The following is a 21,104-nucleotide window of genomic DNA, read 5'->3' as shown; positions in this document are numbered from 1 at the left end:
TCACCTTTTTGGATTTGACCAAAAAGGCAGAAAGATAAAACAGGCAGTCTAACACACAACTTGGAACCATGGGCAAATTAACACATAGGATCATGACACCTTCATGAATTACAAAAAAAAAAAAAAAAAGGAAACATAAATTTATTTTTTTTAAGCAACAGCATTAGGAACCTGTGTGAAGTGAAAGTGCAGTGAAAGAAAGGAATAGGATTAACAGTGAAATAAATTTTGAGTTTGAAAACAAAGATTTTTGGAAGCTGAATTGTATACATGAAATTTTTTTCCAGTCCTTGGGACTAATCATTTTAACTATGCTTATTTGCTGCTATGTACTTGACAAAACCCTGCACATATTATGCTCTAAAGAAAGAAGAGAATAAAAGATAATTGCCACAAACTTTCATCCCAGATCAAGGTACAGTAAAGACCTTCCCTCAAGGTGGCACATCAATGAGAGCCTGCTATAAAAGGTGTGGTACTACAACAAGAACACTCATTCTGCCTTAACAAATGTCTACCACAGTTTGCAAAGCTAGCTGTGCAGCCTTATTTAAATTAAAAATTGCAGTGGAAAATCTTTTTTCAGTTAAATCTGAATATAAAAGTATCCAATTTAGCAATAATTGTGATGCTTTTTGCTTTACATATAAATGCAGATTCTCTCTCCTGGGTCATCACCAAATGGAAAGGAATTGTGTCACTGGAGAAGACTATGATGAATCCACAATGATGTACTGAATAATTAGAAATGCTCAGTTGACAGCACTAAACTACAAGTATAGGAGGTTTATAATGATTAAAGTAGACCAGCAAAATATATTTCCATTATAAACTAAACCTTTCCAAAGAGACAAAACCATGATGATAAAGAGGCCAATGTGGAATTAATCAGAGCTACAATGGCAATACCAACATTTATCTTCAAGAGACGATGGCTGAACTTGTCAAATAACAACCAGCAGAGAGTTCCTTACTGAGGGTAGATAAGTTCCACCTCTACAAACTGAATATTTTATAATCTGCTTATACAGCAGCTCATCCCTACAGCTGTCCCTTCATTTTAAATCCACCTGCTGTTTTAGCTGTGCAATAAAGTATTGAATTCCATCTTCAGCATCTAGAAGGGTGAAAAATACACAAGCCCCTGCTCTTCTGAAACTAAAATGTAAAGCAAAATTTGCTTTTCTTTTAACTAAATGTTCTTCCTTTGTACCTCACTACAGATACCTTGTGGCAGAAAAAGAGAGGCAAATTATTTGTAGTGGACACATGATGCAATGCACTGTACGATGTAACTATCACAGAATTGCATCTTCAGCACCAAAAAGGGTGAAAAATACACAAGCCCCTGCTCTTCTGAAACTAAAGGTAAAGCAAACTTTTCATTAAGTGTTCTTCCTTTGTACCCCACTACAGATACCTTGTTGGAGAAAAAGAGAGGCAAATTATTTGTAGTGGACACATGATGCAATGCACTGCATGATGTAACTATCTCAGCCATGATGCTCAAACTCTTCCCTCAAGCAGGCAAACATCTCCATGCTGACAGACCCCACTGCTATCCAGCTGGGCAGGAAGGTCAGCCTCAGAAGATCCCATTGTAGGATCTATTGTTTTGCCTGTGAACTGGGCCTTGTCCATCAAATTAGTCACTTAAAGAAATGAAACAGTTACTTGGTTAAATGACTGTTTCCCCTGGCTATTAGACAAAATATATTACATCTCCAGGCATATGATCAAATGACTGAGAATCTGACCTAAATTTACTTACTGTGCTCAACAGCCATAGGAAAATTAAAAAAAAAAAAAAAAAAAAATTATGCCTCACTGCCTACTGTCAGCCACAAAGAATATCTATCAGTCTGTAACTGCAGATGAAATGCAGTTTTGTAGTTTTCTGTGCCAGCTTTTTGGAGCAATTGCAGGTCAGGTGACAAAAGACATTTCAGAGAGTTTAGGGCTTTTTCTTGTTGTTTGGTGTTTTTCTTCCTGGAAGCTTTATGCTAACTGGTTTTGCACTTTGGAGACCTAAAATGACATGTTTTAGAGGTCTTTTGACTAAGCTTTTGTGGAATTTCCACTTGAGACAAATGCAAGATGAATCCTTACAAAAATACCAGTCTCAAATACGGCAGAAGTACAAACAGATCATAGTCTCACACATTTGCTGCACCAGACTAAAGACATGTGCACTTTTTAGAAATAAGCTTTAAATGGGAGGAGGGGGCATTCTGAAATTTCACAGATTCCCTTGATTTCCAGAGCACCTGCTCAAAGCTATTAATATGCAGCCATTTGAAAACAGGTTGAGTTCTTTTATCATTATGTCACTTAAAAGAAATCTGGCAAAAAAATATTACATTCAGTTAACAAGTCTGAATATTTCCAATTGAAATTCAAATGTTTTGGGCATCCAACTGTCTTTAATTCTTCTATAAATAGATATTCATCTTTTGGTAACAGTAGTTTTTCAGTCCATCACACCCCTGAAGAACATGTGGCTCAGGGCCATTTTGAGAAGCTGCAGGTGATGAGAAAGAGGGCTAAGGGAGTGGTCTGCACCAACAAAATAGGGTTTGTGTGCAAAGCAGAACATGTAGATGAGTGTTATGGAATAACCTGCAGGTTTTTAGGGGAAAAAGGAGGAGAACTAGAGGATAAATCCCAGTGTATGGCAAACCTGGGTGCCACAGCTCAGAGGAGCCCAATATGAACAGGGGCTGCCTCCACCAAAAGCAGCAGGATCTGGGTGCTGTGTGTGGAATCAAAGGGTCTGGCTCAGTTTAATGGAAGCCCTTGTACCATGCCATGCCCAAAGGCTGTCAGGAGAAGACATTGCAGGACTAGAGGATTTCTCAGGTGCCACCAGCAGCAGAACAGGGAATAAAAGAACACAAAAAGCAACTTTCTGGTTGCTCATGAACAAGCAGCCCACAGTGACATGCTTGGATAGCTGTGTGCGTGTGTGGAAAACTTGTGAGCTTAAGGGACTGTCCTTGCAAATGCCATGTAGAATATTGTCTCTCCCAAGTGCATCTTTGCTGTTTGGTCTGTTACAACATTCAAAATGACAAGTTGCATTCAGTGTCATAGGTGGTTTAACTTGAGAGAAATGTAACATGAAATAAGTTTTATTCATATTCTTCCCTTCATCTCCAGCTTCCTTTTGGCACCTCTCACCAGGCTAAACAAAGAGTTTGTTCTTGGTTATTCCTTTAACCACTTTTCATTCACAAAAGCTGCTGTCATGGGACTTTCAATTTTTTTTTTTTTTTTTTGGTTTTCTTCTTTGTTCTTTGTGAATATACCTTTTTATAAAAACAAATGTCTTTTATCCCAGAAGAACCAACTTTATTCCCAGTCCTAGGCACAGCCCAGCTTTATTTCACAAAATCAAGCAACAGGACATTCAACAAGAGGCAGGGTGAGGGGAAGAGACACATCCTGACACATTGAGAGCATGTTGACAAACTCCTTCAAACATCAAAAGGCTTCCTTCTTTTTGCAATTCATGTAAAGCTTTTGCTCCAAGGCTTTTGAACAAATTCTCCACTGGCAGTCCCTCAAGGATTAGTTTTTGAATATTATAGCTCACCAAAAAAAAAAAAAAAAACAAAACACTGCTTACAGATAAACCTTGGCTTCTGTGAGTCAAACCAGTGCCCCCATCCACCCCCACATTTTCAAGTCTGGAGAAAATGAGCATTGGAGTCAATGTTTTAAAGGCACTTTGAATATATGTCTGGTGGCTCAAAAATGTCTCAAGCCAACCCTTTTTTCCTTTCTCTGGAACCTGATGCAGTGATCATTTCTCTGATGTTTCAGATTATTAAACCTGGATAATAATTCCTTGTTGCCAGCACAGTGAAGTTCTCTCCACCTGCCCCAGACCCCTAATCCCTCCCTCTCTCCCCTCCAGTAATTGAAATCTCTGCTCTTCATATACCAAATAAAGAACTGCAGCCAGAGACAAGGGAGTTGCAGCTGAGCTGACAGAGACAAACTTCAGGTTATACAAAAGATCTCCTTACAAGCTATGCCAAGCAGTATTACAAGCAGAGCCAGCAATCTGAACAGCAGCCCTCTAATTCTCACTGCCTGCACTGTATTCCTACCTTCAGCAAAAAAATCCTTCAGGACAGCAAGAATAGCAGCAAACCTGTCATGAACAGCCACGGTCCTGTCACATCAGAGACTCCCCCATGTCACCTACAGCCTTTAGCTCAGCTGTTTGCCTCTGTGGGGACAACTTGCCCTGGCTGTCAGGAAATACAGTGTGTACATTGGTTCCCTCATAAGCAACAAATAAACAAAACAGCCCTGTTCTTTGGGAAACCAAAAACTTGGGGATTTTTTAAAAAAGAAGCCAAAAGCTGCCTCTGTGAACAGTCCTGTATATGAAGCAGCCCAGAAGAACTTACATGTAAATAGGTATTGTAGAATCACTGTGGCTTGTTTCCTTTCCCTGCACCAGCACTGGGAAAGAGATTGTTTTTAGCACATGCCTGCTATAGAAATGTGTTTCCAAAACACATCACTGAAGTCCTTGAATCACAGCCAAACAATTGGCTGAACCTCTAGAAACCTACCAATCATTGCCTTGGGCACTGGCATCCAAAAGCACAAAAAGCACAAAAAGAACCCCTCATTTTTAATGTCTCATCAGCCTTTGTGCTGTGTCAACAGCAACAACAACCACCACAGATCAGGGAGCATATCTGTTCAACCACATTCCTAGGTGCTATCCATTAGCTAACAGCATCTGAAGAAAGACAAAGTTGATAAAAGCAACTTTTTGATGCAGTCAAACCATTAACACCCCAGCTGAGTTGTTGCAGTGTGATAAAGTAACACAACTTCAGAAAAATTTGCAGCATGAAGACAGGTTTTGAGGTGACCAAAATTGTTGGAGTTTATTATTTATTCTTGTTTTGAGGTGACCAAAATTGTTGGAGTTTATTATTATCTCTGGCCACCTAAAATGCAGTGGCTAAGAGGTATCACATGGGAGTGAGTTGAGAAGTAACAAGTATCAAAACTTACTTGGTAATGTGGTTAAGAGGCCGAAGAAATAGAAAGTATCAGCATCTTGAGTTACAAAGCTCCACAGAACTGAAATTGGCAGGAAATTATTTCATAGCATATATCAGAAAGCTCAATTACCTAAGTACACTCAGAAATTCAAATTAATCTAATAAAATACTTAAACCACTAAATCCTTGTGTAGGTACTCTCATTCAGAATTATGCTGGATTTTGTGTTGCTCATCCTGAATTCCTTTTAACAATTAACCTGGAAGAATACACTTCAGATCTACTGTAAGCCCCATTCTTACAATGATTTGCACAGTAAGCCCAAAAGCAGCAAAGGTGTGACTGAGACAACAGCACTGTGTACCTGAATATAAACCCCTGAAAAAAGAACAGATAAAAACAAATGTATGTGTGCCCCCCACTAGGCATGCTGGCTTTCAAAGCATTACAAACCAAAGACAGAGATAAACTAAGCCATATAAAAGTTGAGTTTCCACAATCCAACAAAGATGCCTTTACATATCCAGTGCTGACAAAACACAGATTTTTGATTTTTTTTTTTTTTTTTTTTTTTTTTTTTTTTACTGTGGAGTAAGCATCAGGATCTCTAAAAAAAAAGCAGCACCACCAGCCACTGGACTTAAATGTGCAATGATGTACATCTTCACAGTGATGAATTCACAAAAACTTTGTGTGCCATGTACAAAAATAAACTACAAGTCATAACTCACAAATAAGTTATACACTCAACATGGCTTGTCAAATATTAAACATCATTTTAAATGGTCTGAGCTTTGTCTGTTCCTTAAATCAGAACTAATTTCAAATATCTCCTTTGAGATAAAGCTTTAGTAGCAATGAGTTGCACAGAAGACAGAGGAAGCCAGAGAAAGCTCCAGAATGATCTAAGAGCCCTCCTGTTAGCACCATTCCAAGAAATATAAAATTTCTACAAGTTCTCTTCATTAGAATTGCTCAGCTTTACTTCAATTTGGTTAAATTTCTGAAAAGGAGCTTTCTCTGTTTTACATCCCACTTCTCTGCCAACACTGTTTGCAGCAACCTCGTCTCTGGTGGTAACACAAAACCAGAACTGCAAGTCTATATATAAATATGCCATAAGATCCCCATATCTGTTGGGAAATATGGGACTCAACTCAAACATATTTGAAAGAAAGTTTAAAAATCACACATTTTTAAATAAGGATTTCAACTCTCATTTTCTTCCTATTTGGTATTGCAAACTCCTCCAAACTCACAGCATAATTCCTAGACATCCAACCACCTTATTCTTGAGCCATCTCACCTATATCCAGATAATTTTTGTTGCCAAGACAGCCTGAGCTCCTGGGATTCTGCTAAAAACAGGCAGAAGAGTGCCTCTTCCACAACAATTTACTCTGGAATGAACTTGATGGTGTTAGCAGCAGGTGGTGTGGGAGAAATAAAAAGCCTCAGAGGAAATCCCCTGCTGTTCTTTGTGTTCTTAAGGTCTCACTCGAGCATACACCTCTGACAGCTTCAAACTACAAGCTGAACAACATTCCATGTCACTGGTTTGCTTTCCACATGTTCCAAGACTGAGGAAAAACAGTTGTGACAACGGGCAGGTAAGTGAGTTGGACAAAGTTTCTTGCTTCCTCCCATGATTATACACAAAACTCTGGGTTTTGCTTAAAATGAAAACCTCTATTTTGAATTCCCTGTGGAGAAATTTTCCATTTTTCATTCCTTTAAGAAAAATTAGTCCCAATGAAGAATTTTCTCTGCACTTCTTACTTGTGGGAAGTAGTCAATGCATGTCTGAAAAACAATTATATGAGGATCTGCAAGACTTGTCTGTTTTGGTAGGTGGAAGTAAAGAACCAAACCCTGAACTGAGAGACATTCTTTCTTTAAAGACATTCACCATGTCAAAGCTCTGCATCTGGAATTCCTCAGCAACTAAATGAGAATCAGCTTTTTTTAATGCAAAGAGTACAGTAGAGATATAGGTCCAATACTCAGTTACCTACTTCCAGAAACAGTCAGCTGCTTTCCTACAGCATTAAAAGGTTTTGAAAGTTGACAACACTGAAGGGTCTACCAATTACATTAGAAACATGACTAGCAACCAAGACAGAATTATCTAAGGATGAAAGTAAATTATTTTCTTTTAATTGTGAGGCATGAGTCTGTAATCTTTTAGAGCAAGTTCTTTCTTTAGTGGGCAAAAAAATTCAGATGGTTGCTTGTAATTGCACACCAAGTTTTGGTCTCTTTTGGTATAACCTGGATCACCTAAAAATGCTTTCTTTTATTTGTCTGTCAACAGCTCCCCACTGCTTCTATTTTCAGTCTCTTGATTTTCATTTTGCATAGCTTGAGATGAAAAAAAGTAAAAAAAATACAGTTTATATTGATCCAAGATGCTCACATCTGTATCATGGGATTAATAGGATTATGCCAACATGGAAAATATGTAGAAAACATGGCAACAGAAGAAATACTTTCTGATACCAAGCAAAAAATAGGAAAGCTGACACATAAGGTTTTGTGATGTAAAAGTATTTTACAATGTCATTTGCAGACTATTCGTGATGATAAGCAATGGCAGGGACATCAACTTTGTTTCAATAAATGAATCTTGGATAAAAAGGAACCTAAAAAGCCATCTGCATTGATCTGTAATGTGTAATTTCACAGACTTGCGTATTTGCTAACTGTCTGTCAAAAAATTCAGAGTCAATTTTATGAAAAGAAACAAACTGATAGATCTGGAGGCCAAGGAATGGAGAGCACATAGACACAGAACAGACACACAGCAGGAACTGAATCAGTACAGGCTCTCATGTCTTTGACTGGGCCTGAAGAAAACCCTGATGTATATAATTATAATTTCCATTTTCCTACATATTGATTGATTATTGATTCTCCTACACATTTATAGCCCTGTTATCTATGTGATGGAAACATGTAACACCTTATGTGATGATATTCATGTGCACCAAACAGCACATGGCTTAGGTCTGCATAAAGTACTAATCCAGGGCACACCATCCTTAAAATTCCCCTGCTAATATTTGAAATAGTGAAGAAAATGGTACTACTGTTATTTCCCTCAACTCCTTTCAGCCAAGACAAGCCACTACAAATTACCACTGGAATTCTTACTGAGAAAAACTGTTTCTTGGAGGGACTCAGCACTTCAGAGAAGCTGGGAACTTTTGGGTTTAGAGATGAAAGGAATGGAGAGCTGACTGCCAGGAGATGGGATTGGCTGGAAGCAGCAGCTCATGCTACTGTCCAGCAATTGTAGAGAGCATTTCACAGGAGTGCTCCCTATAGGTCACATGCTATCAAGAAGCCAGTATAGATATAATCCTATGAATCATGAATGGATGAAATATCTTGGAGATAAGAGCCTGTTACCTCTCCATCTAATGAATCACTGCATCCAGCTGTTGAAGTAAACTCAGTACAGGTCCACAGCACAGCATCCCTTTCTACAAATGAAGGGGGACCTGGATTTCAAATAAGGTTCTGCACTATCATTTTTTGCTCATATTTAGTCTTCAGAAAGAGCAACATTAGCATTGACTGACATAATCAACTTCTAGGCAGGTTTTCCTACTGCAAGATAAATTAGGCTGTTTCTATATTCTCTTCCCACACAAAGCTGCATATATCCTTTCTGCTGGATGAAGAAATTGGAACTGGTTAACATTAGGCTCTTACATGACAATTAAGTTCAGCAGTGTTAAGAATGCCTTCAATTCAGTTATTCATATTACTGAGATTGGGTTTTCTGTAGCATAATTGTTGCTATTTCAGATACACTATAACTGAAAAAAAAAAGAAAAGGAAATGTTTTCTATTCCCTCTTTATTCTTAAAAATCGTATTGAAGCAAAATTTCAGCGAAAGATTAATGCAAGACAGGGGGAGAGAATTTTCTAAGAAAAAGCAAAATGTGAGCATTAATTATCAGCATGAATTGAGACAAAGTTCCTCCTCAGGATGTTTCTATCCTGAGGTTCCAGTGTCAAAGGGAAGAACTTGGCTTTCCCTCTTATCTTACATATTACACTAATTAATTTACTTTACACAAATTGAGAGGTGTTATTTCCCTGGTTCTCCCTCTCCCTATTGTACATTTCCTTGCACTGATTTTAATTCAGAGCTACATGCTTTGGGAAGCATTTAGAAGGGCTTAAAGAGGTTTTTTTTTTTTGTGATTTGGGACTGACTCAGTAGCACAGTTCAATTAAAATTCTTTGAGTATTTACTAAAAAAAGTGGAAAATGCTCAGGACAAGTAAGGAAGAAGCTTTCCAAAGCAACAGGCAAGGAGAAATGCCTGTGTCACACTCAGAAAAAGAAAAGCCATTTTCCTTCACCTTATGAAGAGAATGAAAGCATACAATTTTCACATCACAAGCATATCCTGATGGATGTTATAGCTTCCAGTGTATGCAAAGCAATGTATTTTAAAGGTGATCTACAATTTTTTTCTAGGGGGGAAAAAAAAAACAAAAAACCCCCAAAACAACAAACAAAAAACAAGCCCAAAACATTTTGAATTTCCCTATATTATAAAGGAATGAAGAAAAACAGAATTCTTTTGTATGACTGCAGTAAAAATAGTTATCTCTGATCTTCACTACCTTATACTTTTTATACCAAGGCTTCTCAAATAAATGATCCTTATCTCTCTCTCTGACCAGTAATTTCTGAATCAATAAACTAATTTCCTCAAAGACAGTGATTTTCATCAAGCATTATGATACCAGGTAGTTAAGCTGAGAAGAGAGAGTCTCAACACTTGAACAGAGAGAAAGGGTGTAACTTTTGTTCCAGCCTTACCAGACAGGCAAAAATGCCCACAGAGCAGCAGGGTTGAAATCAGCCCTGCAAAAAGGCATCAGCTGGCTCTCACATCTTCCCAGACACCAAAACCTCCAGCTACTCAGACATATCTGTAAGAAACCAGGGTCTGTTTGTCCTGCTGCTGGTGGAGTGATTTGATTGAGACCTGCTTTCACAGTTTTTGTAAAGGCAGTTCAATTAACTTCCATAGCTGAGTAGATCATCCAATCATCTGATTTAGTTCATCTAACTTCCTTTTATTCCTCTTTGAAGGCACAGGGAGCATTCATCACATCTGCAAGACAACTTGAGATGAACAAACTCCTCCTGTGGAAAACATTCTCAAAACCATCCATGAATCACAACATAAAAGTTTATGAAAAATAAAAAAGCCATGTAATTTAAGCACATGACAATTATGATAGAGTGCATAAGGTGACAAAGACGTCCCTTTCAGGTTATCTTCAACCAGATATCTCAGATCTGAGTGGGAAAATGTATGCAAAACCCCTACAATTACATCACAGTCATTTCTCCCTTGGTCTGTTATTGCAATATTATTGTTGGTAAAACTAAACTAATGTGAAATACTTTAAAAATGGAAATAAAAATCTACAACAGCCAAAGTATCTTCTTGTCAACCAAAGTGTTTTAGTTTTGGCAACCAAAAAAGCTGTGGTGAGCACTCAACGTGTGAATTGCTCACCCATTGTACACTTTGTTATTAAAATTGCTGCTGTTACTGTTTGTTTCTTATTTCACTGCTGAAATAAGAAACATTTCAGAAACATTTCATTTTCAGTGCATTGTTCTTATCTCAACCAGCAATCTTTGCTTTTCCTGCCTCCAATTCTCCTCTCCATTCTGTCACCGTCACATTTTCTGAAAAAATCCTTTTGCCCAGGATTTTTCTCCTGTGAAGCTGAGAAGCCTCAGAGAAAAAGGAAGACAATATTATCTCATTTGCTTCTTCTGGCTTTTGCTCCTTTGGAATGTATTTGGAGATTGTTTCATTGGATTCTGCTGTGAGTTGTTTTCACTCATTGGCCAATCAGGGCCAAGCTGTGTCGAGGCTCTGGAAAGAGCCAGGAGTTTTCATTATTATCTTTTAGCCTTCTGTAGGTATCCTTTGTGTATTCTTTAGTATAGTTTAGAATAGTATTCTTTAATATAATAGAATATCATCAAGTAAGAAATTAGCCTTCTGAGAACATGGAGTCAGATTCATCATTCCTCCCTTTGTCGGGGGTCTCTGTAAATACAAGACCATTCCACCTCAGAGGGAGAAAAACAGGGAATGAATGAGGGGCATGTGGTTAGGAGTTTTTTAGTGGGAGCACTAAATAGGAAAATACCATTCCTAAACCACAACAGCCTTTTTTAGTGCCCAATGCAGGGCTCAAAGGCTGATATAGCAACAGGTCTAACCAGAACAGGTTGGAAGCAAATTTGGTCTAAATATTTGTTGTATTAGCTATGGACCTGCTGGTCCCAGAGTTGCTTGGTCTGTTCATGTGGCTGTGGAATTGTTTCGTTTGATTACTAAGTTTAACAGTAGAGCTGGAGAAAAATGCCACGAAAGGCAGTGTGATTCCCCAAGCAGCAATAGCCAGCACTGGTTTTGTCGGAGTGCAGAATGCAGAACCAGAATTATTCTTTGGGTAAATAATTCTTGCTACCTACTGCTTCACGGAACAGCATGCAGTTTGTTTTCCCCCATAACACTGAGAGGACAGTTTAGCAAATGAATTAAAGCTTTCCATCCTGATGTGCACTTGTGCAAGAGGACAACAATGAATTCATAATTAGGTGGATAGGTTTTCTCTCACTCCTCCCTGCTCCACATACAAGCAAGACTAAGCCATTTGTTGAGCTTCATTTGGTTTTAGAACAGCTTTGATGATTCAAGTAATACTCAACTCAAATTAGCACCACAGTATCTTATCCAGCTTTGTTGAACTAAAAATTGAACATAGTATTATTAGCAAACAGCAGTAAAAATCAGTCTGTTAAACATAACTTCTTTTAGCAAACACCAGAAAGATTTTCCTGTGATTTACTACTTAATTACAGCTGTAGAAGAAGCCCACTCTTTCTGGTTTTTTCCTTTTATTTATTTCTGTGGGTTTTTGAGAAAGTTTATCCTAGAAATAGGCCATGGATGAAAGCCACCCTAGCAGATTTGACAAGGAGGAAGCATTCCTCTGTAGTAAAACTGAAGTGTACACTTGTAGGCAAAGTTCAGAAGTACAATTCATCAAAATCTGTGAAAAGAACACAAATGCTGATGACAGGTTAAGGTCATCTGGTCACTTTTTAACTTTCAAGCACTTAATTTTGCAAGCCTTTCTGTGCTAGCAGACACATTGAATAATATCAAAGGTTTTGTGAAGACTTGGGGAAAAAAAGTTACCTCAGTAAGCCACGTGAATGCCCTGTCATTTGGATTTCTCATGCCTTTCTTTCATTTTATTAACATTAACATACTAAAGTGTTTGTTCTCCAGTCATGGATCTGCACCTGTAACTTAATGTTCCCTTTGGGAGATATTTGGGACAAGAGAATTAACAGTGTATAGCTATGAGACATTCTCTCCTGAAATAACAATTGTAATTGTCATGCTCACTAGAAAGATATTAATTGACAAAGCCCAGCATAAATTTTGGAATGCCAAAGGGAAGCACTGGAAAGACAGACAAGACTCTACACTGGCCATGGACATGTGGGCATTTAATTGCTCTGGTAATTGCTTCAACTAATGGAAGACAGCATTTACCCAGTAAATTGATTAAATCTTTTCTTCTCTTTCTGCATACTACTGTTGCATTTCCTTTGTGCCAGGCTAAGCAATTGCAGGTAGAAGGCACCTCAGCATTACCCTGACTATATGCAATGAGGAAGAAAATGTAAAAAATTTTAATTGAATTGCAGGAGACACCTACAATCTCTACTGACTCTATAAAGCATCTGGAAAACATCTGGAAGGAAGAAGCCTAAGTGTATCTGCCACAATTCTGGTGCCATTGCTGTATCAAATCCTATTAAAATGAAGCTGTGCCCACAGCACACCTTGATACTGTGATATGTGTATATAATGGCACACATTTCACAGAGGTTCTCTCTCATTGCTTCTTGACTTTTTCCCACTCTCCTACCCCCCAAAAAACCCAACTCTCACAGATGCACTGGATTTTACACTCCACTCCTCAGATCACTGGTTGTCACCCTCACAACACACATGGATCTGACCCATGACTTGTCCTATGTAACAGATTTATGTATTCCTGATTTTGGAATCCTCCATGCTTTTCAATTATGCCATTTAAAGGCAGACAAACAACTAAACAACTTTTGTTACTCTGGAGTATCTACCTGAAATTCCCATTGCTGCTAATGACTTGGGCATTTAGATCATAAATGTGAATATTTAACACAGCAGATGTTTTGATAACCCTGGGTTTCTAGGGATTCATTCTGCATCTTTTTCCTTACTTTACAGCAATGAACCACCAAGCAAGTGTTGCTTGTTTTGTTTAAACACACAAAATTATAGGAGCCGCTTGTTTTGAAGTCTCTCTCACACAGAAAGGAGTCTTCAGCAGTGTGCAGACTAAACACCAGCCCAGATTATCATGATACCATGATTTCACAGCACTGTATCCAGAACAGAATGTCCTATTCCAAAATACAATTGAAATATCTTTTTTTCTCCACTGATACCAAGCTTTCCTGTGGGAGGTGGTGAACCACAATCCTTCTGAAGCTACATTTCTCTTAATTGTTTTCTTCAGTCAAGGCATTCTATGCAGTTCCAGGAATGGAAACAAATTGCAAAGATTTATACACCACAGAGACATCCAATTTTCACTACTCTGATTTCCTAGTGCTTCAGATTTTGTCCTGTGTATTTCATAATCTCTCTTCCTTCCCACTGGCTTGTGGGATTTTGCCATGGTTTAGGAATGGTATTCTCCAATTTAGTAGGAGGACAGATTTTAATTTTAGATTCAGATTATTTAATATCACTGCACTTGATAAAAAATATTTTAGGATGTTTAGCTCCTCTCTTCCCATTAAGAAAAAGAAGAACTCTTACCTTACAACATTTCCAATTCTGTGCACTTCATGCAAATGTTTGCTGAACTATGGTGCAGAACTGCGGTCTGTTACAATGGTGCACAATTTAGTTCTACAGTACTAAGATTTTCACTAAAAGCCTCCAATTACTACCTAGTTTCCTACTCAATAGGATTTTGAATTTTATTTTTAAAAGGAAAGAAGGATTTTGTGATATTCCTGCAGAAGTGCTTCTATACACATAGTAAGAGGAGACACTTGTGAGAGGATAGTCCCATTTCCATCTCCTCTCAGAGATGGTTCACAGGATTCCTATAGGAACCTTTCTCTCCACTAGTCTAAAGCAGAAGGGAACCCCTGAAATGAAGAGATTAAAGTTATGTGGTGTGACCATCATGATTTACATTTGCAGAAGTCGTGTTTGTCTGAGCCCTATCTTAAAATGTCAACATGGAAATAGTCAAGTACTTCAGTGTATAGTAAACTGGCTATGTCAACACAAAAATCAGACCCAGAAGTGAGCATACTCAATGGCCCTATTTTATGCTCAAAGCTTATACATCTAAAGCCAAAGAAAAAGATAATTTTAAAAAAAATTAACTTTCTAAGGAGACCAGAACCTTCACAGTAACTTCTCTGTTTTCTGGAACAACAAAACAACAGAAGGAGGAAAAAAAAAAAAAAAACACTTCAGCTTTCTCTGAAACTTCAGTTAGGGCAACACAGCTTGCTACTGTTAGAACTAAACATAAATTAGGCAAAATATATATCCAGCGTGTTGAAGCAACAGCTGAAGTTTGATATTAGCCTGGTTGAATCTCTGCCAGCATCTTAACATTTGGATACATATTTGAAACTTACTTAGACATCAAATCAAACATGTGTACCATGCAGATTTGCATGCATAACCTTCTTTTCAGCTATGAAATTTTGCCTGAATAGCCTTAGATTTTAGAAATTACTCTCTTTCAGCTTCAAAGAAGGAAAGCTCTAAAAGGCAAAACCACTTTGCTATTCAACTGCATTCAAATAGCATCCAAAGTATTTACACCCTGTTAAGAGAACCCAAAAGCAAATCTGTACTGTCCCAAAGTGATTATTTCATATTATATTTCCTGCCCATGACCTGCTGTTCCCTGTGAATGGCCACCCTGAGCCAGACTCTCTGTGGCAGCAGCCAGCAGCAAATATCTGCATAAGGAGCACAAGAAGAGAGATATTCACCAACACATCCCTCAGTTCTTCAGGCACCTTCTGCAACAGAGAGGACATTTTTGCCTTCAAAACACCCTCATGAGATTTCATTTGCCTTATCATTCTGAGCCCAAGCCTACCTAAAAGCATTTGTACAACCACATGGCAACAAGTGCCCCAGGATCACCATTCTGGAACATTTCCAGCCTGCCACTGCCTCAGTACAGCATGCACATTCTGTGAAAAAATCCCTTCGCCCAGGATTTTTCTCCTGGGAAGCTGAGAAGCCTCAGAGAAAAAGGAAAACAATTCTAATTTCATTTGCTTCTCCTGTGTTGTGCTCATGTGGAATGTGTTTGGAGATTGTTTACCACAGGTGATTGTTTCATTGGATTCTGCTGTGAGTTATTTTAACTCTTTGGCCAATCAGGGCCAAGCTGTGTCAGGACTCTGGAGATAGTCATGAGTTTTCATTATTATCTTTTTAGCATTCAGTAAATATCCTTTCTGTATACTTTAGTAGAGTTTAGTACAGTATTCTTTAATATAATACAGTATCATAAAGTAACAAATTAGCCTTCTGAGAACATGGAGTCAGGTTTATCATTCCTCCCTGCCACAAGGGTCCCTGCAAATGCAATACCTCAGTATCACTTGAGGTGCCTCCCATCCTTGGGCTATGAGAAAATGTGCTTATTTGCTCCTTAGTCACCTTTTCCATGCCACCCAGGATTTTACAGTCTTCTGTCCCACCCTCTTCACAGCCTGGTTTTCCTCAGCCCTAAGGAAGCCAGGTTAAGCAGCTGGGATTTGTGTAGGAGCCATTCCCCATCTCTGAGTATCCCTGTTCCTGCTGCACTGGGAAATGAGGAAGGGAATATCACAAGTTCTCTGAGTTTCAAAGGGGAGGCACAGAGGTGTTTTAGATGGGTATGAGCCCATAAACTCAGGTTTTGGGTTTTTTTTCAGTCAGGGTTAGAAACTTGGCAATCTCAGCCAAGAACTGGCTAATTCTAAATGAACCAGCCCAAAGACAGGAAGCAATTCAGCAACTTGAAGCAGCACTTTGCAAGTGCTAATTAACTTAGCTTAAATTTTTTAAGAAGCAGTCTGAGCTAAGTAAAACAAACATGTTTCATGCACATTCTTCTGGCCATCTTTTCTCCTAGTTTCCACTCTCCCAGAGAGCTGTCATAAAAGGCTCCCTCCCTGGAGTCGTGCCCTGTTTTAGCTTCACCCATTTTTCCTCCTCCAGACTACAACACACAGAGAAACAACTTCTGCAATTCCTCTTCTCTAGCTCTCATGCACCTGGCTTCTGCCCAATAATTTTATAGCAAGGAAAACCCCCATTTAACTCTTTTCTGAGCTTCCAAATTCCAGATTTTTTCTCATTTTCCTCTGTCCTACGGTTGTTTTCAGATCTTGAAAATGAGGAATATCATGGGAGAAGGAAAATAAAATTGAAGGTAGGAAGGAGAGGTATTTATATAGTCAAAGATATCAGGCAATTATTTCTATGACCTCCACAAATCAAAAAAAACTGAAAAAATTCAAGGTCTGTATCCTATGGAGACATTCTGAAGAACATAAATCACTCCCAGGGTAGTGTGGAAAAATGGGAATTATGCCTGAAACAAGGTAATGAGGGCAATACTGCCCCTTCCTAGGGTCAGAATTCAGGACTAGAAAAATTATCCTTATCTATCAGGAGTCAAGATTTTCCTAACCATATAGTGGAGGCCATAAAATAGCTTCTCAGATTGCACTCCTAATATAAAACTGATATTAAAGGAAGAATAAATTTCACAGTCAAATTTTCCAGTCAACATTTCATGGCACAAAGAAGGAAGACTGAAGTGCAAAGTGCACAAATCTCCATCAGACATATTCTGAAGGCATGGATTCTACCAGACCAGTAGCTGTAAAATGCTAGTAAAAAGCATGTAATTGGTTTATAACTTTGTGACCTTAAAACCCACTTCTGAATAGGTTTCTGAAATGGTCATCTCATTTCATTAGTAAGGAAATTATTCAGCTGTCTTTCCTCTCCACAGTTCTTAAATTCACCCTGCAGTGCTCCACATGAAGATACACACCCAGCAGAAATAAACACTGGGCATGTTTTGGAGCTCCTCCACAGCAAGTAACTGGACAAAAGCAAACCCTGACTCTGTTCATACACTGGAATTCTCTGTTAGAGGCCCTGATGATGCATTACCAGCTCTCTCATGTGTTTCTTGCCCTTCCACAGGCAGCCAGTGAGAAGTGGGGATGTTCCATATTGCATTAGCTATAAGCTATACACACTGGGCACCGAAGAGGATGACCAGAAATCTTGCAGGATTTAATTTACAATCTTGCATGTTGTAAGCCCCTCAGGACAGGAAACTCTCATGGTTTTATGTATCTATAAAACAACATGCATACCTATGACACTGTATAAATAACAGGATTGGATTAAAAACATCTGTAGTCACTCTGGCTGATCTATTGTCTTTCTGCCTGCTGTCTCTTCATAATTTCTGAAGGCAGACAAGCCATTTCACACAACAGGAATGCTGGTGGTGCTGATGCAGCTACATATAAATCTGTAGCAACATGTTAATAAGAGACCCAATGAATAGAGAAATTAAAAAATAATAAAAATCTGTCCTTCAGACAGGACGTCCTGACAGGTTTCCACTTGATTTTTGTTTACTTTTGGCCAAGAAAATACAGGAAACATGGATAACTCGAACAAAACAGTTTCCAAAATATGGTAGGAGGTGGTAAGGACAACATTTCTTTGATTCAGAGCTGAGACTGTTGTGATACTCTTTTCTCTGCCTGCCCAGAAGTGTCAACAAGGATTCATGTATTGTAAACTGCTTCTGTGAAAGCAAAAAGAATCTATGTCCACAACATGGTGATAGTCACAGAAGATATAAAGAGATTCACACACTGTGCAACTATTGAGTTCAGAAATAATGCTAAAAGGGAGGCAGACTGTTATTGATACCAAGCAGGGAAGGGAACAACTACATTTCCAAGAGAGAGGCAAAGAGGAATCCTAAATTTAGAACAAAATTCAGAACTGAAGCCAAGATACTGTCACCACCAGAGCTGCGTGAACATCTCACAGAAAATCCTTCAACAGTTTTAAACTCAGCTCACTTAGGTTTAGAAGAGAGGGGGGGACAAAAATCAATTCCCTTCACGTGAATCATCTCTGTGTCCTTCAAATCACCATGTAGAAATTAAAAATGAAACACCTCTCTCCCTGCCCAGCTATGTGATTTTCTAAATTGATTACAAGCCTTTCCCTTTGACTCCCTAGTCCAACTTCTGGCAGCTGGTCACACGGTAGGTCTGCTGAATCCAGTGAGTCTGCTCTGGTTTTGCACTACACCTCAGGCTGCTCTCATCAAAGACAAGCATTAATTAAATTCACTCCATCTAATAAGAAACTCCCCTTTTGCAGTGAGGAATTAAGAACAGTTTGAAAGATAGAGGAAAATGTCATAAGTGTGAAACTGTATGACAGATGTTTTCCTCAAAAATGAGATGATCCAAAGATATTCAGTCTGATCGTTTCACATGCAAGTGCTTCCCTCCACCTTTCCATGTTATTCTCTCAGATTTATCCACATTTTATCTCATCCATTTTCCTCTGTCCTAGCAGCAAGTTAGTGATTTACTGATGACACTTCTACAGTTTTACATGGTGTTTCCTATTTGATTTTTACCACTAATTTTCAAACACTCTGAAGCCTAACAAGAAAAAAGTGTTATAGGGCAGAACAATTCTGCCCTTACTCTTCTGGGAAAAGAGAATTGGACATATATGTACAGATGTATGAAGGACTACACAGAGAATGCACTTAGTTTCCAAATTTAGAGTATGTGAAGCTTTTACACTGATAATGGTTTTTTGTCTCTCATGTCACAAGTCGGGATACCAGAGACTTTGGCTCTGCAAAGACAACGGGATGCTCAGTTTGCTCAGGACATTCACTTAATAAACATCATCCATAAAACCTGAGATTGTCTAAAACTGAAATTAGAGTGTGATCAAACTGTACTCCTGCCTGTTACACAACCAGAGGGTGCCAGGCCAGCTTGCTAGCAAGGGCTTAGCAGGTGGAAAGCACATCTGTTGCAGCTGGCAGCATTTTATATGCTGCTGCTGCATGACTGCAGGTATACTTAAACCCTTCTTCCTCAACCTCCTCCCTGTGCCCAGGAAGGGACTGACAAGAAAATAAGTCAGAAGCTTAGCTAGTTTATTGCTTACTATAAGGGATTTTTATTAAAACACATGAAGTGCAACAATAAAGCACCGTGGTGAGTAAGGACAGAATCAGGTTACTACTTGCACCAGCAAAAACAAGAGAGGCTCTGGCACCTTCCTGCTGCTGCGGAAGCAATTGGAAAAGGAAGGCACTAATGAAGGCAATTGAGTAGCTTTGAAAACATCAAAATCCAGAAGAATCCTAAATTCTAATCCCTCAGCACAATACAACCTTCCCTGCTACACACCGTGCTCCAGCATTTACTAAAATCAGATTGTGCTTTTTAAATGTAGCCCACATTTGGGAGTATTATTTATTTGGAAGAACTGCAGACCATTAACTCTGAGCCTACTAATCTCTATGGATCCATTCTAGATGTGCTGTTGGTTTACCCATATAACTTTTTGTTTCTTTCTCAAGCTCTAGAGGAAAGAAAGCTCACAATTTGGAATTAAATTCTCAAGGATGCCAGAAACGCTCACAAGAATAGTTCAGCTGTTTCATAACAAAACCTTATTTATAAAACACTCAAATATCTCTTTGGACATCAGGAATTTAAACAAATAGATTTTTAATTGTGCCTTTTTTAGGGCTTTAAAGATCAATTTCAACAAGGACTACAAGCTTTGGTCATTCACCCATTCAGACTGATAGGTAAGAGAGAAGGTTTGGATACATTCTCTAGCATTCAGGGGCCTTTTTATAATTGCATGACATTAAAAGTCTTCACAACTTCTTTTGAACACACTAGGAAGAAGAGCAGCAGCTGTGAAGTTCTTGGCCAATGTCAGAAACAGTTCCTCCTAGACCTGGATAGTGTAGGGAAAACAAAATGGAACACCACCACCCCACATATACACACACAAAGCCATTTGCTGCCAAAATATAAAGGGGAAAAAATTATTAGACAAAATTGAGTCTTTTTTTCCCAGAAAATGACCTAGGAGAGAAGAAAGAAAGCAAAAAGGGTACAGGACACCTACAGGAGTTGTGAGCATTCATTTTGACTTTTCATTACCCTGAACAAGATTTTTGGTCTTGCTAATATGAGCAACTGCTGAAGAAGAACATTAATTGGGTATCAGCATTTCCCCCTCCTTTAAGAGCAGTTACAAGTTTTTGGTAAGCTTTCTATTCTGAAGGGAATGAACTCTGAAAATCCTCTCTTAAATCAAGCTTTTCAGCTAGGACTTCTTACCAGTTCCTACAGCTATTCTCCAAAGAAGAGGAAGAGGGAGAAAAATCAGAATTTTGTATACTCTTTCAAAACTATCTTCCTTACCCTTCCCCTAATACTCATTCAAAAAGATCTTCTCAACCTGCTCTTCAAATGACTCAGACCAGTTAACAACATGCAGGTAGTTATGTATCCATTCACCACTACTGTACCTACAGTCACCCAAAACAGCTGAAAAATCTGACTCCCTGTGCCTTTTGCCTCTGAAGCTCTTGATAAGGAACCCTTTTCAATACACAAAGGACTTGAGGTATGGAGTTTTAGCTAAATCACTTCCCTTTTGTCTTTTTTCTTAACCAAACCAGCTGGGTCCCACACTGTGTCAGTTTTTTCTCTTGTTGCTACTCTCCATGTGACTTGAAGGGGGGATCTCAGCTCTGCCTGCAGCACCTCCTGCCCCTCCTCCTGCACTGACCTTGCTGTCTGCAGAGTGGTTCCTCTCC

At 38.7% G+C, this 21,104-nt stretch overlaps 1 long non-coding RNA gene across 1 annotated transcript in view; it reads left to right on the top strand.

Moving 5' to 3' along the window:
- The window catches only part of LOC129120352 (uncharacterized), a 34,840-nt gene extending 24,357 nt beyond the window's left edge, over positions 1 to 10,483 (top strand). Inside the window, exons 2-3 of the long non-coding RNA XR_013181918.1 lie at positions 6,525 to 6,643; positions 10,153 to 10,483. This is a non-coding gene — a long non-coding RNA (uncharacterized LOC129120352). The remainder of the gene's footprint in view (positions 1 to 6,524; positions 6,644 to 10,152) is intronic.
- The last annotated feature ends 10,621 nt before the right edge of the window (positions 10,484 to 21,104 follow it).

The sequence above is a fragment of the Agelaius phoeniceus genome, chromosome 4, assembly GCF_051311805.1.
Source record: "Agelaius phoeniceus isolate bAgePho1 chromosome 4, bAgePho1.hap1, whole genome shotgun sequence".
In the NCBI taxonomy this organism is placed as follows: domain Eukaryota; kingdom Metazoa; phylum Chordata; class Aves; order Passeriformes; family Icteridae; genus Agelaius; species Agelaius phoeniceus.
Note: the sequence above shows the minus strand (reverse complement) of the source record. Positions and strands in the feature narration are given on the sequence as shown.